Here is a 19,931-nt window from a genome sequence, read left to right on the forward strand (position 1 = left end):
TCGCTCTGAGAGGCGCGTTTGGCGTGCCTGTTCAGTGTTTACAAAGACGCGCTCCTCTTTAACGCTGTGGCGAGGCGGCGGCGGCGAGCGGCGAGGCGGGGCGCGCCGGGAGCGACGCCGCAATCGTGCCCAGGTGCGCGATCCGCGCAGTTGGAAGAGAAAAGACTTTGTGTAAAATTAAAAGATTGTAAACCTGGCAAAGCCGTCTGGCGTTCAGTCTGTCGGTCCTGAAAGAACCCCACGGCACAAGACGTGTCACAAACGCTAACGTTAATTAGTTGTGCAAATACCTTTTACAACATTAACAGTTACATATACTATGTACAAACCAACAATTAACTTTCACTTTAATCATACTATCATTGTTGTGTTATTAAGCAAAATAAGCAATACTTTTACTTTTGTTGAAATGTTTACACTGTACACTTTTTTGTATTGGATGTTTAGCTTTATTTTTGCACATTTTAGCAAATAAGCAATACTTTTACTTTTGTTGAAATGTTTACACTTGTTACAGAATATTTCCGTTTTGCACTTTTTTGTATTGGATGTTTATCTTTATTTTTGCACATTTTAAAGCAAAAATAAGCAATACTTTTACTTTTGAAATGCTTATACTATTCCAGAATATTAAGATTTGCACTGGATGTTTACTTTTATATTTGCACATTAAAAAGCAAATAAGCTACTTTTAATTTTGTTAAATGTTAAAAGTTTTAAATGTTTACATTGTTACAGAATATTTTGTCATGTTGTTGTCAATGTTGACTGAGTGGCCATACTTTTTGTTTTGTAAATAAAAGCCATGCCTTTTGAAAAAACTGGCCTACATTTATTTTTTCCTCTTCATTTAAAAAAAAAAAAAAAAAAATCGGTAAAAAGAAAAATAATCTATAGATTAATCGAAAAAATAATCTATAGATTAACCGATTAATCGAAAAAATAATCTATAGATTAATCGATAGAAAAATAATCGTTAGCTGCAGCCCTAATTAGGGCCCGCAATGGCCCATTGCAAAAGGACTCCCACAGGGAGTCCTTATGCAATGGGACATAAGGACCTATTGTTATTCGTTCGTTTTATTATTCTTTATTCTTCCGCCGCCACAACAAACTGTAATTTGACCCACTTAACATGCTTCAAAACTCACCATATTTGACCTACACATCAGGACCTGCGAAAATTACCTTTTTTTAAAAAAACCCAACCCCAAAACTCAAAATTGCGCTCTAGCGCCCCCTAGGAAATAAAAAAAACTAGCCTGCCTGTAACTCCCACTAGGAAGGTCAGAGAGACATGAAACAAAAACCCCTATGTAGGTCTGACTTAGACCTAGTTCTCATAATTGTATATCCTCGGGCTAAAATCAACAGGAAGTTGGCAATTCCCCCTTCAAGACAAAAAAGTACTAAAAACAGTCACTTTTGCCTCTTTGAGCTGCAATTTGACCCCCTTAACATGCTTCAAAACTCACCAAACTGAACACACACATCAGGACTGGCTAAAACTGTGATATAATGAAAAAACCTAACCCCAAATCTAAAAATTGTGCTCTACAGCAATTTTTTAATAAAACGCACAAAAAACTACTCCTCGGATGACAAATCTGACAAAACTGCCTGTAACTCCCACTGGGAAGGTCGGACAGACATGAAACAAAAACCTCTATGTAGGTCTCACTTAGACCTACATTTCATAAATTGACAACCCCCAGCAAAAATCAACAGGAAGTTTGCTATTCCCCCTTCAAATCAACATTTTTGTTAAAACCGGTCACCTTCCTTCAAACATTATCTCCTCTTGTTGTTTCGGCTTCAAACTAACACAGGAGAGAGATTGAACCCTTCTGATTAAAAGTTGGTGAAAGAGTTGTGATACCTGCTCCGGTTTTGATTTTATGACCCTTCAAAGACCCGCTGCACTGATGCTCCTGCGGTGCTGTTTTTTTAAGATGGCTGCTCAAAAGCAGGAAGCACCAACGTGCCCACACAATGCAGACAAGGTAGGTACACTAGACAAAAGTCTTGGGACACTTCAGACTAAAAGTAGACAAAAGTATTGGGACACTTAGGACTAGCACCTGCCAAATACGCGGGCCCGAACAACGCTGCTTGCAGCTTTAATTAGGGCCCGCATGGCCCATTGTATAAGGACTCCCAAAGGGAGTCCTTATGCAATGGGACATAAGGACCTATTGTATTTGTAAGGTTTTATTATTCTTTATTCTTCCGCCGCCACAACAAACTGTAATTTGACCCACTTAACATGCTTCAAAACTCATCATATTTGACCCACACATCAGGACCTGCAAAAATTACCTTTTTTTAAAAAAACCGAACCCCAAAACTCAAAATTGCGCTCTAGCGCCCCCTAGGAAAAAAAACAACTAGACTGCCTATATCTCCCACTAGGAAGATCGGAGAGACATGAAACAAAAACCTGTATGTAGGTCTGACTTAGACCTACATAATTGTATATCATCGGGCAGAAATCAACAGGAAGTTGGCAATTCCCCCTTCAAGACAAAAAAAGTACTAAAAACAGTCACTTTTGCCTCTTTGAGCTGTAATTTGACCCCCTTAACATGCTTCAAAACTCACCAAACTGAACGCACACATCAGGACTGGCAAAAATTGCGATCTAATAAAAAAACCTAAGCCCAAATTTAAAAATTGCGCTCTAGAGCAATTTTTGAATAAAACGGAGAAAAAACTGCTCCTCGGAAGAAAAAAATGACAAAACTGCCTGTAACTCCCACCGGGAATGTTGGAGAGACATGAAACAAAAACCTCTATGTAGGTCTCACTTAGACCTACATTTCATAAATTGACAACCCCCAGCAAAAATCAACAGGAAGTTTGCTATTCCCCCTTCAAATCAACATTTTTGTTAAAACCGGTCACCTTCCTTCAAACATTATCTCCTCTTGTTGTTTCGGCTTCAAACTAACACAGGAGAGAGATTGAACCCTTCTGATTAAAAGTTGGTGAAAGAGTTGTGATACCTGCTCCGGTTTTGATTTTATGACCCTTCAAAGACCCGCTGCACTGATGCTCCTGCGGTGCTGTTTTTTTTAAGATGGCTGCTCAAAAGCAGGAAGCACCAACGTGCCCACACAATGCAGACAAGGTAGGTACACTAGACAAAAGTCTTGGGACACTTCAGACTAAAAGTAGACAAAAGTATTGGGACACTTAGGACTAGCACCTGCCAAATACGCGGGCCCGAACAACGCTGCTTGCAGCTTTAATTATGTTTATTTTTGGTTTAATACCTTTTTACCTGCACCCTGCCTCCCGCTGTCGCCTGCATATTGTGATCTCCACAAACTATGTTCCCGACATCTACAAAAGCTGCTGCCACCTACTGACATGGAAGAGTATTACACGGGATCTCTAGACAGCACCGACACTCAACAAGGGCACATTTGCGACCCGTTAGAAATGTGGTAGTTACCGAAGTGTGATGATAGCGTGGCGCTTCAGCCCTCATGAAAAGGTGTGAGCTGGTTATTTAGCAGGGGTGGCGTGCAGGCAAGGGGCCAAAGGTCGGCCTCTCAATGGAGTGCGCCACTTAGAATGTTTGCTCTTGGTGTTTAAAAAGAAAAAGAAAGAAAAAAAGACATCCATCTTAATAAGACGACGGTTGTTTTGGGGTGAGAACATAAGGAAGATGTGTGGTAAATACGTGAAGGAGGGTCGGGGGGTGATGGTGGTCTCGCACCTGTCTCCTCTCTCTCTCTCTCTGCCCCCAGCCCACACTTCTCTAAACACTCCCTGAGTGGCGGCCGCGTCTGGGTCAACACGACACGCCTCACCTGGCGGCGTGCTGTACGGGATGGTGTTTGTTTAGCTGCTGGCCCGCGTGGCTGAACTTTGACCCGCTGCACCACACTCCGCTTGTGTGGCCGTGATGAAATGATGTCGGGCTGCGGGGGATTCATCCGCTAATACCAACCCCGTTTCCATATGAGTTGGGAAATGGTGTTAGATGTAAATATAAACGGAATACAATGATTTGCAAATCCTTTTCAAGCCATATTCAGTTGAATATGCTACAAAGACAACATATTTGATGTTCAAACTCATAAACTTTATTTTTTTTTGCAAATAATAATTAGGGCCCGCATGGCCCATTGTAAAAGGAATCCCAACGAGAGTCCTTTTGCAATGGGACATAAGGACCTATTGAATTTGTAAAGTTTTATTATTTTTCTTCTTTCTTTTTTCTTCCGCCGCCTCTTTGAGCTGTAATTTGACCCACTTAATTAGGGCCCGCATGGCCCATTGTAAAAGGAATCCCAACGAGAGTCCTTTTGCAATGGGACATAAGGACCTATTGAATTTGTAAAGTTTTATTATTTTTCTTCTTTCTTTTTTCTTCCGCCGCCTCTTTGAGCTGTAATTTGACCCACTTAATTAGGGCCCGCATGGCCCATTGTAAAAGGAATCCCAACGAGAGTCCTTTTGCAATGGGACATAAGGACCTATTGAATTTGTAAAGTTTTATTATTTTTCTTCTTTCTTTTTTCTTCCGCCACCTCTTTGAGCTGTAATTTGACCCACTTAATTAGGGCCCGCATGGCCCATTGTAAAAGGAATCCCAACGAGAGTCCTTTTGCAATGGGACATAAGGACCTATTGAATTTGTAAAGTTTTATTATTTTTCTTCTTTCTTTTTTCTTCCGCCGCCTCTTTGAGCTGTAATTTGACCCACTTAATTAGGGCCCGCATGGCCCATTGTAAAAGGAATCCCAACGGGAGTCCTTTTACAATGGGACATAAGGACCTATTGAATTTGTAAAGTTTTATTATTTTTCTTCTTTCTTTTTTCTTCCGCCGCCTCTTTGAGCTGTAATTTGACCCACTTAATTAGGGCCCGCATGGCCCATTGTAAAAGGAATCCCAACGGGAGTCCTTTTACAATGGGACATAAGGACCTATTGAATTTGTAAAGTTTTATTATTTTTCTTCTTTCTTTTTTCTTCCGCCGCCTCTTTGAGCTGTAATTTGACCCACTTAATTAGGGCCCGCATGGCCCATTGTAAAAGGAATCCCAACGAGAGTCCTTTTGCAATGGGACATAAGGACCTATTGAATTTGTAAAGTTTTATTATTTTTCTTCTTTCTTTTTTCTTCCGCCGCCTCTTTGAGCTGTAATTTGACCCACTTAATTAGGGCCCGCATGGCCCATTGTAAAAGGAATCCCAACGAGAGTCCTTTTGCAATGGGACATAAGGACCTATTGAATTTGTAAAGTTTTATTATTTTTCTTCTTTCTTTTTTCTTCCGCCGCCTCTTTGAGCTGTAATTTGACCCACTTAATTAGGGCCCGCATGGCCCATTGTAAAAGGAATCCCAACGAGAGTCCTTTTGCAATGGGACATAAGGACCTATTGAATTTGTAAAGTTTTATTATTTTTCTTCTTTCTTTTTTCTTCCGCCGCCTCTTTGAGCTGTAATTTGACCCACTTAATTAGGGCCCGCATGGCCCATTGTAAAAGGAATCCCAACGAGAGTCCTTTTGCAATGGGACATAAGGACCTATTGAATTTGTAAAGTTTTATTATTTTTCTTCTTTCTTTTTTCTTCCGCCGCCTCTTTGAGCTGTAATTTGACCCACTTAATTAGGGCCCGCATGGCCCATTGTAAAAGGAATCCCAACGAGAGTCCTTTTGCAATGGGACATAAGGACCTATTGAATTTGTAAAGTTTTATTATTTTTCTTCTTTCTTTTTTCTTCCGCCGCCTCTTTGAGCTGTAATTTGACCCACTTAATTAGGGCCCGCATGGCCCATTGTAAAAGGAATCCCAACGGGAGTCCTTTTACAATGGGACATAAGGACCTATTGAATTTGTAAAGTTTTATTATTTTTCTTCTTTCTTTTTTCTTCCGCCGCCTCTTTGAGCTGTAATTTGACCCACTTAATTAGGGCCCGCATGGCCCATTGTAAAAGGAATCCCAACGAGAGTCCTTTTGCAATGGGACATAAGGACCTATTGAATTTGTAAAGTTTTATTATTTTTCTTCTTTCTTTTTTCTTCCGCCGCCTCTTTGAGCTGTAATTTGACCCACTTACTTAGGGCCCGCATGGCCCATTGTAAAAGGAATCCCAACAAGAGTCCTTTTGCAATGGGACATAAGGACCTATTGAATTTGTAAAGTTTTATTATTTTTCTTCTTTCTTTTTTCTTCCGCCGCCTCTTTGAGCTGTAATTTGACCCACTTAATTAGGGCCCGCATGGCCCATTGTAAAAGGAATCCCAACGAGAGTCCTTTTGCAATGGGACATAAGGACCTATTGAATTTGTAAAGTTTTATTATTTTTCTTCTTTCTTTTTTCTTCCGCCGCCTCTTTGAGCTGTAATTTGACCCACTTAATTAGGGCCCGCATGGCCCATTGTAAAAGGAATCCCAACGAGAGTCCTTTTGCAATGGGACATAAGGACCTATTGAATTTGTAAAGTTTTATTATTTTTCTTCTTTCTTTTTTCTTCCGCCGCCTCTTTGAGCTGTAATTTGACCCACTTAATTAGGGCCCGCATGGCCCATTGTAAAAGGAATCCCAACGAGAGTCCTTTTGCAATGGGACATAAGGACCTATTGAATTTGTAAAGTTTTATTATTTTTCTTCTTTCTTTTTTCTTCCGCCGCCTCTTTGAGCTGTAATTTGACCCACTTAATTAGGGCCCGCATGGCCCATTGTAAAAGGAGTCCCAACGGGAGTCCTTTTGCAATGGGACATAAGGACCTATTGAATTTGTAAAGTTTTATTATTTTTCTTCTTTCTTTTTTCTTCCGCCGCCTCTTTGAGCTGTAATTTGACCCACTTAATTAGGGCCCGCATGGCCCATTGTAAAAGGAATCCCAACGAGAGTCCTTTTACAATGGGACATAAGGACCTATTGAATTTGTAAAGTTTTATTATTTTTCTTCTTTCTTTTTTCTTCCGCCGCCTCTTTGAGCTGTAATTTGACCGACTTAATTAGGGCCCGCATGGCCCATTGTAAAAGGAATCCCAACGAGAGTCCTTTTGCAATGGGACATAAGGACCTATTGAATTTGTAAAGTTTTATTATTTTTCTTCTTTCTTTTTTCTTCCGCCGCCTCTTTGAGCTGTAATTTGACCCACTTAATTAGGGCCCGCATGGCCCATTGTAAAAGGAATCCCAACGGGAGTCCTTTTGCAATGGGACATAAGGACCTATTGAATTTGTAAAGTTTTATTATTTTTCTTCTTTCTTTTTTCTTCCGCCGCCTCTTTGAGCTGTAATTTGACCCACTTAATTAGGGCCCGCATGGCCCATTGTAAAAGGAGTCCCAACGGGAGTCCTTTTACAATGGGACATAAGGACCTATTGAATTTGTAAAGTTTTATTATTTTTCTTCTTTCTTTTTTCTTCCGCCGCCTCTTTGAGCACTAATTTGACCCACTTAACATGCTTCAAAACTCACCATATTTGACCCACACATCAGGACCTGCGAAAATTGCCTTTTAATAAAAAAAACGAACCCAAAAACTCAAAATTGCGCTCTAGCGCCCTCTAGGAAGAAAGAAAAACTCAGCTGCCTGTAACTCCCACTAGGAAGGTCGGAGAGACATGACACAAAAACCTCTATGTAGGTCTGACTTACACCTACCTTTCATAATTGTACATCCAAATCAACAGGAAGTTGGCAATTCCCCCTTCAAGACAAAAAAGTACTAAAAACAGTCACTTTTGCCTCTTTGAGCTCTAATTTGACCCCCTTAACATGCTTCAAAACTCACCGAACTGAACACACACATCAGGACTGGCAAAAATTGCGATCTAATAAAAAAAACCTAACCCCAAATCTCAAAATTGTGCTCTAGCGCAATTTTTTAATGAAACGCACAAAAAACTGCTCCTCGGATGAAAAAGCTGACAAAACTGCCTGTAACTCCCACTGGGAAGGTCGGAATTAATTTCCTCAGGCAAAAATCAACAGGAAGTTGGCAATTCCCCCTTCAAGACAAAAATGTACTAAAAACAGTCACTTTTGCCTCTTTGAGCTGTAATTTGACCCCCTTAACATGCTTCAAAACTCACCGAACTTAATACACACATCAGGACTGGCAAAAATTGCGATCTAATAAAAAAACCTAACCCCAAATCTCAAAATTGCGCTCTACAGCAATTTTTGAATAAAACGGAGAAAAAACTGCTCCTCGGAAGAAAAAAATGACAAAACTGCCTGTAACTCCCACTGGGAAGGTCGGACAGACATGAAACAAAAACCTCTATGTAGGTCTTACTTAGACCTACTTTTCATTAATTAATTTCCTCGGGCAAAAATCAACAGGAAGTTGGCAATTCCCCCTTCAAGACAAAAATGTACTAAAAACAGTCACTTTTGCCTCTTTGAGCTGTAATTTGACCCCCTTAACATGCTTCAAAACTCACCAAACTGAACACACACATCAGGACTGGCTAAAACTGTGATCTAATGAAAAAACCTAACCCCAAATCTTAAAATTGTGCTCTACCGCAATTTTTTTTATAAAACGCAGAAAAAACTGCTCCTCGGATGAAAAAGCTGACAAAACTGCCTGTAACTCCCACTGGGAAGGTCGGAGAGACATGAAACAAAAACCTCTATGTAGGTCTCACTTAGACCTACATTTCATAAATTGACAACCCCCAGCAAAAATCAACAGGAAGTTTGCTATTCCCCCTTCAAAACAATTTTTTTGTAAAAACCGGTCACCTTCCTTCAAAAACTATCTCCTCTGAGCGCGTTTGTCGTTTCGCCTTCAAACTAACACAGGAGAGAGATTGAACCCTTGTGATTACAACAACAGAAGCGCTTTTTTTCTAACTGCTCCGGTTTTGATTTTATGAGCCTTCAAAGACCCGCTGCGCTGATGCTGCTGCGCTGCTGTTTTTTTAAGATGGCTGCTTAAAAGCAGGAAGCACCAACGTGCCCACACAATGCAGACAAGGTAGGTACACTAGACAAAAGTCTTGGGACACTTCAGACTAAAAGTAGACAAAAGTATTGGGACACTTAGGGCTAGCACCTGCCAAATACGTGGGCCCGACCAACGCTGCTTGCAGCTTTAATTAACTTAGAATTTCATGGCTGCAACACGTGCCAAAGTAGTTGGGAAAGGGCATGTTCACCACTGTGTTACATGGCCTTTCCTTTTAACAACACTCAGTAAACGTTTGGGAACTGAGGAGACACATTTTTGAAGCTTCTCAGGTGGAATTCTTTCCCATTCTTGCTTGATGTACAGCTTAAGTTGTTCAACAGTCCGGGGGTCTCCGTTGTGCTATTTTAGGCTTCACATTTTCAATGGGAGACAGGTCTGGACTACAGGCAGGCCAGTCTAGTACCCGCACTCTTTTACTATGAAGCCACATTGATGTAACACGTGGCTTGGCATCGTTTTGCTGAAATAAGCAGGGGCGTCCATGGTAACGTTGCTTGGATGGCAACATATGTTGCTCCAAAAGCTGTATGTACCTTTCAGCATTAATGGTGCCTTCACAGATGTGTAAGTTACCCATGTCTTGGGCACTAATACACCCCCATACCATCACACATGCTGCCTTTTACACTTTGCGCCTAGAACAGTCCGGATGGTTCTTCTCCTTTTTTGACGTCCACAGTTTCCAAAAACAATTTGAAATGTGGACTCGTCAGACCACAGAACACTTTTCCACTTTGTATCAGTCCATCTTAGATGAGCTCGGGCCCAGCGAAGCCGACGGCGTTTCTGGGTGTTGTTGATAAACGGTTTTCGCCTTGCATAGGAGAGTTTTAACTTGCACTTACAGATGTAGCGACCAACTGTAGTTACTGACAGTGGGTTTCTGAAGTGTTCCTGAGCCCATGTGGTGATATCCTTTACACACTGATGTCGCTCGTTGATGCAGTACAGCCTGAGGGATGGAAGGTCACGGGCTTAGCTGCTTACGTGCAGTGATTTCTCCAGATTCTCTGAACCCTTTGATGATATTACGGAGCGTAGATGGTGAAATCCCTAAATTCCTTGCAATAGCTGCTTGAGAAAGGGTTTTCTTAAACCGTTCAACAATTTGCTCAGGCATTTGTTGACAAAGTGGTGACCCTCGCCCCGTCCTTGTTTGTGAATGACTGAGCATTTCATGGAATCTACTTTTATACCCAATCATGGCACCCACCTGTTCCCAATTAGCCTGCACACCTGTGGGATGTTCCAAATAAGTGTTTGATGAGCATTCCTCAACTTTATCAGTATTTATTGCCACCTTTCCCAACTTCTTTGTCACGTGTTGCTGCCATCAAATTCTAAAGTTAATGATTATTTGCAAAAAAAAAAAAAGTTTATCAGTTTGAACATCAAATATGTTGTCTTTGTAGCATATTCAACTGAATATGGCTTGAAAAGGATTTGCAAATCATTGTATTCCGTTTATATTTACATCTAACACAATTTCCCAACTCATATGGAAACGGGGTTTGTATGATCAGAAAAAACGTGGCTTGATTAAAAAGGAAATCGACTTTGATTACACGGACATGGTTTTCCCACGGCCAATGCAAAAAGAGCGTACATGAGAGCGGTGGTGCGTGGCGCCTGTTTTTTTTTTATTTCTATGGTAAAAATGCAATTGCAATGTTGCTATGTATTTATTAGACAAAAGGATGAAGCAAAACTGTTTATTTCATCGATTTTCCCTAAAATACGCAAAAGTGTGTTTTTTCCGATTACTTGATTAAACGGAAAAGATTACTAAAATAATCGATAGCTGCAGCACTAAAATAATTCTTATTGACTTGACTACGATTGTACGTTCCCAACTAGGGATGGATACCGATTCCAGTACTTTTTTTGGCACCGACCGAATTCCGCTAGTCCTACCAGGCACCGAGTCACGCAAAGTCCAACGGTGCCGTGCACTTGCCGATCACTGCAGCAGCACTGAGAGCGGACTCGGCCAAACCACCCCCAGGTAATGTTGCCATTTTCAATGACGACACAGAAATTGCCTCAGAAAACGCTCCATCAAAAATAAAGTAATGCTCCACTTTTCCAAAAAAAAAAACGTGTTAGCTCGATGCTAATATACATGGCCTTATACCGATTAGCATTAGCGATTTTTAAATGGCGATTTCAACACCTCCAGAATAGTTAATGAAAACTATAACAAAGATGCACGTTACAAGCAAACAGCTGGTGAGTAATAAGTACAATACTTACAGTATTAACACTTTCTGGGGCGCAACGCGTCTTGGACTTTCAATGACAAAAAGGGCATTAAACACACAAAAACAAAATCATAAAAGACTAATAAAAGAAAATTGATTACACTTATTTAATAATACCACCTTAACATTTGACAACCAAACAATTACACACCTATTTAATAAAACCACCTTAACATTTGACAACCAAACAATTACCTATTTAATAATACCACCTTAACATTTGACAACCAAACAATTACACACCTGTTTAATAATACCACCTTAACATTTGACAACCCATTAATTACACTTATTTATTAATACCACCTTAACATTTGACAACCAAATAATTACAGACCTATTTAATAATACCACCTTAACATTTGACAACCAAACAATTATAAACCTAATTAATAATACCACCTTAACATTTGACAACCAATTAAATACACACTTATTTAATAATACCACCTTAACATTTGACAACCACACAATTACACTTATTTAATAATGCCACCTTAATATTTGACAACCAAACAATTACACACATATTTAATAATAATACCACCTTAACATTTGACAACCCATTAAATACACACTTATTTAATAATACCACCTTAACATTTGACAACCACACAGTTACACTTATTTAATAATACCACCTTAACATTTGACAACCACAGTTACACTTATTTAATAATACCACCTTAACATTTGACAACCACACAGTTACACTTATTTAATAATACCACCTTAACATTTGACAACCAAAAAATTACACACCTATTTAATAATACCACCTTAACATTTGAAAACCCATTAAATATACACTTATTTAATAATACCACCTTAACATTTGACAACCCATTAAATATACACTTATTTAATAATACCACCTTATCATTTGAAAACCACACAGTTACACTTATTTAATAATACCAACTTAACATTTGACAACCAAAAAATTACACACCTATTTAATAATACCACCTTAACATTTGACAACCACAGTTACACTTATTTAATAATACCACCTTAACATTTGACAACCAAACAATTATAAACCTAATTAATAATACCACCTTAACATTTGACAACCAATTAAATACACACTTATTTAATAATACCACCTTAACATTTGACAACCACACAGTTACACTTATTTAATAATACCACCTTAACATTTGACAACCAAACAATTATAAACCTAATTAATAATACCACCTTAACATTTGACAACCAATTAAATACACACTTATTTAATAATACCACCTTAACATTTGACAACCACACAATTACACTTATTTAATAATGCCACCTTAATATTTGACAACCAAACAATTACACACATATTTAATAATAATACCACCTTAACATTTGACAACCCATTAAATACACACTTATTTAATAATACCACCTTAACATTTGACAACCACACAGTTACACTTATTTAATAATACCACCTTAACATTTGACAACCACAGTTACACTTATTTAATAATACCACCTTAACATTTGACAACCACACAGTTACACTTATTTAATAATACCACCTTAACATTTGACAACCAAAAAATTACACACCTATTTAATAATACCACCTTAACATTTGAAAACCCATTAAATATACACTTATTTAATAATACCACCTTAACATTTGACAACCCATTAAATATACACTTATTTAATAATACCACCTTATCATTTGAAAACCACACAGTTACACTTATTTAATAATACCAACTTAACATTTGACAACCAAAAAATTACACACCTATTTAATAATACCACCTTAACATTTGACAACCACAGTTACACTTATTTAATAATACCACCTTAACATTTGACAACCACACAGTTACACTTATTTAATAATACCACCTTAACATTTGACAACCAAACAATTATAAACCTAATTAATAATACCACCTTAACATTTGACAACCAATTAAATACACACTTATTTAATAATACCACCTTAACATTTGACAACCACACAATTACACTTATTTAATAATGCCACCTTAATATTTGACAACCAAACAATTACACACATATTTAATAATACCACCTTAACATTTGACAACCCATTAACTACACACTTATTTAATAATACCACCTTAACATTTGACAACCACACAGTTACACTTATTTAATAATACCACCTTAACATTTGACAACCACAGTTACACTTATTTAATAATACCACCTTAACATTTGACAACCACACAGTTACACTTATTTAATAATACCACCTTAACATTTGACAACCAAAAAATTACACACCTATTTAATAATACCACCTTAACATTTGAAAACCCATTAAATATACACTTATTTAATAATACCACCTTAACATTTGACAACCCATTAAATATACACTTATTTAATAATACCACCTTATCATTTGAAAACCACACAGTTACACTTATTTAATAATACCAACTTAACATTTGACAACCAAAAAATTACACACCTATTTAATAATACCACCTTAACATTTGACAACCACAGTTACACTTATTTAATAATACCACCTTAACATTTGACAACCACACAGTTACACTTATTTAATAATACCACCTTAACATTTGACAACCAAAAAATTACACACCTATTTAATAATACCACCTTAACATTTGAAAACCCATTAAATATACACTTCTTTAATAATATCACCTTAACATTTGACAACCAAACAATTACACTTATTTAATAATACCACCTTAACATTTGACGACCCATTAATTACACACCTATTTAATAATACCATCTTAACATTTGACAACCAAACAATTACTCTTATTTAATAATACCACCTTAACATTTGACAACCAAACAATTACACACCTATTTAATAATACCACCTTAACATTTTACAACCAAACAATTACACACCTATTTAATAATACCACCTTAACATTTGACAACCAAACAATTACACACCTATTTAATAATACCACCTTAACATTTGACAACCAACTAAATACACACTTATTTAATAATACGACCTTAACATTTGACAACCAAACAATTACACACCTATTTAATAATACCACCTTAACATTTGACAACCAAACAATTACACACCTATTTAATAATACCACCTTAACATTTGACAACCAAACAATTACACACCTATTTAATAATACCACCTTAACATTTGACAACCAATTAAATACACACTTATTTAATAATACCACCTTAACATTTGACAACCAAACAATTACACACCTATTTAATAATACCACCTTAACATTTGACAACCAAACAATTACACACCTATTTAATAATACCACCTTAACATTTGACAACCAAACAATTACACACCTATTTAATAATACCACCTTAACATTTGACAACCAAACAATTACAGACCTATTTAATAATACCACCTTAACATTTGACAACCAAACAATTACACACCTATTTAATAATACCACCTTAACATTTGACAACCAAACAATAATACACCTATTTAATAATACCACCTTAACATTTGACAACCAAACAATTACACTTATTAAATAATACCACCTTAACATTTGACAACCAAACAATTATACACCCATTTAATAATACCACCTTAACATTTGACAACCACAGTTACACTTATTTAATAATACCACCTTAACATTTGACAACCACACAGTTACACTTATTTAATAATACCACCTTAACATTTGACAACCAAAAAATTACACACCTATTTAATAATACCACCTTAACATTTGACAACCACAGTTACACTTATTTAATAATACCACCTTAACATTTGACAACCACACAGTTACACTTATTTAATAATACCACCTTAACATTTGACAACCAAAAAATTACACACCTATTTAATAATACCACCTTAACATTTGAAAACCCATTAAATATACACTTCTTTAATAATATCACCTTAACATTTGACAACCAAACAATTACACTTATTTAATAATACCACCTTAACATTTGACGACCCATTAATTACACACCTATTTAATAATACCACCTTAACATTTGACAACCAAACAATTACTCTTATTTAATAATACCACCTTAACATTTGACAACCAAACAATTACACACCTATTTAATAATACCACCTTAACATTTTACAACCAAACAATTACACACCTATTTAATAATACCACCTTAACATTTGACAACCAAACAATTACACACCTATTTAATAATACCACCTTAACATTTGACAACCAACTAAATACACACTTATTTAATAATACGACCTTAACATTTGACAACCAAACAATTACACACCTATTTAATAATACCACCTTAACATTTGACAACCAAACAATTACACACCTATTTAATAATACCACCTTAACATTTGACAACCAAACAATTACACACCTATTTAATAATACCACCTTAACATTTGACAACCAATTAAATACACACTTATTTAATAATACCACCTTAACATTTGACAACCAAACAATTACACACCTATTTAATAATACCACCTTAACATTTGACAACCAAACAATTACACACCTATTTAATAATACCACCTTAACATTTGACAACCAAACAATAATACACCTATTTAATAATACCACCTTAACATTTGACAACCAATTAAATACACACTTATTTAATAATACCACCTTAACATTTGACAACCAAACAATTACACACCTATTTAATAATACCACCTTAACATTTGACAACCAAAAAAATGACACACTTATTACCACCTTAACATTTGTTGAGTTAAAAACCCAAGTGATGATCTAAGACGAGCATTTCTGAGGTCATGTGACCAAAGCATGGATCGATGGAAGAAGTGAGCAATTTTGTTTGACTCCTCCCTGCTTGCATGTTGCTCTAAATAAAAAATCAAATAAAAAAAGATCTCTCGCGGACTTGAATCATTGATGAATGTTCAGGCTGCTGCTGTAATCCCCACCGACACTAAAAGTCTGTCTGGATTTAGCCTCGTGAAATTTTGATGGGTAAAAGTGCGACTGAGGACCCGCCCCTATGCTCTCTTTTCCCCTTTTCTTTGAAGACGCACTCTGGTCCCTCACATGCACACCAGCATCTTGTGGAACATAACACCTGCTGCAAGAAAAGGTTTCATTAGAAACTATAAAAAGTGGCTACCATGAATTAATTTCAGTAGAAAAGAGTTTATATTCTGTTGCTTCGATTAATCGGTTAATTTGTGTTGTTGGCAAGAAGGCACCCTCAGAAAGCCAATCAATGAGCTTGTGGGCGGTCCGAAGGGACAACTTTCCGCCTGGCGCTAATGTTTGACTTTCCTCCATTCAATGGTGTAACAATATTTTTGGACGCTAAAATTTTTTAGTGGAAAAAATGACATGTTGCCCCTTGTGCTCCCCCCTAAAGTCCAAAAGGACAAACTTCCGCCTGGCGTTAATGTTTGACTTGCCTCCATTCAAATAGTGTAACAATATTTTTGAACGTTAAAATTTGCAGTATTAAAAAGTTTTTTTTAAAAGTGCAGGACACAAGTTGTCCCTTTTGTTCCCCTCTAAAGTATGTCCATGGCTGAGGCACCCACAAAGGGACAAACGTCCGCCTGGCGCTAATGTTTGACTTGCCTCCATTGAAGTGTAATAATATTTTTGAACGCTAAAATTTGCAGTGTTAAAAAAATTATTTCTGAAAAAGTGCAGGGGATATGTTGCCACTTGTGCTCCCCCCTAAAGTGTGTCCACCCCCGAAAAGCCAATCAATGAGCTTGTCAGCAGTCCAAAGGGACAAACTTCCGCTTGGCGCTAATGTTTGACTTGCCTCCATTCAAATAGTGTAACAATATTTTTGAACGTTAAAATTTGCAGTATTAAAAAGTTTTTTTTAAAAGTGCAGGGCACAAGTTGTCCCTTTTGTTCCCCTCTAAAGTATGTCCATGGCTGAGGCACCCACAAAGGGACAAACTTCCGCCTGGTGCTAATGTTTGACTTGCCTCCATTGAAGTGTAATAATATTTTTGAACGCTAAAATTTGCAGTGTTAAAAAAATTATTCCTGAAAAAGTGCAGGGGATATGTTGCCACTTGTGCTCCCCCCTAAAGTGTGTCCACCCCCGAAAAGCCAATCAATGAGCTTGTCAGCAGTCCAAAGGGACAAACTTCCGCTTGGCGCTAATGTTTGACTTGCCTCCATTCAAGTAGTGTAACAATATTTTTGAACATTAAAATTTGCAGTATTAAAAAGTTTTTTTTAAAAGTACAGGACACAAGTTGTCCCTTTTGTTCCCCTCTAAAGTATGTCCATGGCTGAGGCACCCACAAAGGGACAAACTTCCGCCTGGTGCTGATGTTTGACTTGCCTCCATTGAAGTGTAATAATATTTTTGAACGCTAAAATTTGCAGTGTTAAAAAAATTATTTCTGAAAAAGTGCAGGGGATATGTTGCCACTTGTGCTCCCCCCTAAAGTGTGTCCACCCCCGAAAAGCCAATCAATGAGCTTGTCAGCAGTCCAAAGGGACAAACTTCCGCTTGGCGCTAATGTTTGACTTGCCTCCATTCAAATAGTGTAACAATATTTTTGAACGTTAAAATTTGCAGTATTAAAAAGTTTTTTTTAAAAGTGCAGGGCACAAGTTGTCCCTTTTGTTCCCCTCTAAAGTATGTCCATGGCTGAGGCACCCACAAAGGGACAAACTTCCGCCTGGTGCTAATGTTTGACTTGCCTCCATTGAAGTGTAATGATATTTTTGAACGCTAAAATTTGCAGTGTTAAAAAAAATGTTTCTGAAAAAGTGCAGGGGACATGTTGCCACTTGTGCTCTTTTAAACGTTAAAATTTGCAGTGGAATTTTTCCCCCCCTAAAGTCCAAAGGGACAAACTTCCGCCTGGCACTAATGTTTGACTTGCATCCATTAAAATAGTATAATAATATTTTTAAACGTTAAAAGTGTTAAAAAAATTATTTCTGAAAAAGTGCAAGGGATATGTTGCCACTTGTGCTCCCCCCTAAAGTGTGTCCACCCCCGAAAAGCCAATCAATGAGCTTGTCAGCAGTCCAAAGGGACAAACTTCCGCTTGGCGCTAATGTTTGACTTGCCTCCATTCAAATAGTGTAACAATATTTTTGAACGTTAACATTTGCAGTATTAAAAAGTTTTTTTTAAAAGTGCAGGGCACAAGTTGTCCCTTTTGTTCCCCTCTAAAGTATGTCCATGGCTGAGGCACCCACAAAGGGACAAACTTCCGCCTGGTGCTAATGTTTGACTTGACTCCATTGAAGTGTAATGATTTTTTTGAACGCTAAAATTTGCAGTGTTAAAAAAAAAAATTCTGAAAAAGTGTAGGGGACATGTTGCCACTTGTGCTCCCCCCTAAAGTGTGTCCACCCCCGAAAAGCCAATCAATGAGCTTGTGGGCGGTACAAAGGGACAAATTTCCGCCTGGCGCTAATGTTTGACTTGCATCCATTCAAATAGTGTAACAATATTTTTGAACGTTAAAATTTGCAGTATTAAAAAGTTTTTTTAAAAAGTGCAGGACACAAGTTGTCCCTTTTGTTCCCCTCTAAAGTATGTCCATGGCTGAGGCACCCACAAAGGGACAAACTTCCGCCTGGTGCTAATGTTTGACTTGCCTCCATTGAAGTGTAATAATATTAGTGAACGCTAAAATTTGCAGTGTTAAAAAAATTATTTCTGAAAAAGTGCAGGGTACATGTTGCCACTTGTGCTCCCCCCTAAAATATGTCCACCCCCGAAAAGCCAATCAATGAGCTTGTGGGCGGTCCAAAGGGACAAACTTCCGCCTGGCGCTAATGTTTGACTTGCCTCCATTCAAATAGTGTAACAATATTTTTGAACATTAAAATTTGTAGTATTAAAAAGTTTTTTTTAAAAGTGCAGGGCACAAGTTGTCCCTTTTGTTCCTCTCTAAAGTATGTCCATGGCTGAGGCACCCACAAAGGGACAAACTTCCGCCTGGTGCTAATGTTTGACTTGCCTCCATTGAAGTGTAATGATATTTTTGAACGCTAAAATTTGCAGTGTTAAAAAAAATTTTCTAAAAAAGTGTAGGGGACATGTTGCCACTTGTGCTCCCCCCTAAAGTGTGTCCACCCCCGAAAAGCCAATCAATGAGCTTGTGGGCGGTACAAAGGGACAAATTTCCGCCTGGCGCTAATGTTTGACTTGCCTCCATTCAAATAGTGTAACAATATTTTTGAACGTTAAAAATTGCAGTATTAAAAAGTTTTTTTAAAAAGTGCAGGGCACAAGTTGTCCCTTTTGTTCCCCTCTAAAGTATGTCCATGGCTGAGGCACCCACAAAGGGACAAACTTCCGCCTGGTGCTAATGTTTGACTTGCCTCCATTGAAGTGTAATAATATTTTTGAACGCTAAAATTTGCAGTGTTAAAAAAAATGTTTCTGAAAAAGTGCAGGGGACATGTTGCCACTTGTGCTCCCCCCTAAAGTGTGTTCACCCCCGAAAAGCCAATCAATGAGCTTGTGGGCGGTCCAAAGGGACAAACTTCCGCCTGGCGCTAATGTTTGACTTGCCTCCATTCAAATAGTGTAACAATATTTTTAAACGTTAAAATTAGCAGTGGAAAAACATAGTTTTTTTTTTAAAAAGTGCAAGGCACATGTTGCCCCTTTTGTTCCCCTCTAAAGTACGTCCATGGCTGAGGCACCCACAAAGGGACAAACTTCCGCCTGGTGCTAATGTTTGACTTGCCTCCATTCAAATAGTGTAACAATATTTTTTAACGCTAAA

Source organism: Nerophis lumbriciformis, linkage group LG39, assembly GCF_033978685.3.
Source record: "Nerophis lumbriciformis linkage group LG39, RoL_Nlum_v2.1, whole genome shotgun sequence".
Lineage (NCBI taxonomy): Eukaryota > Metazoa > Chordata > Actinopteri > Syngnathiformes > Syngnathidae > Nerophis > Nerophis lumbriciformis.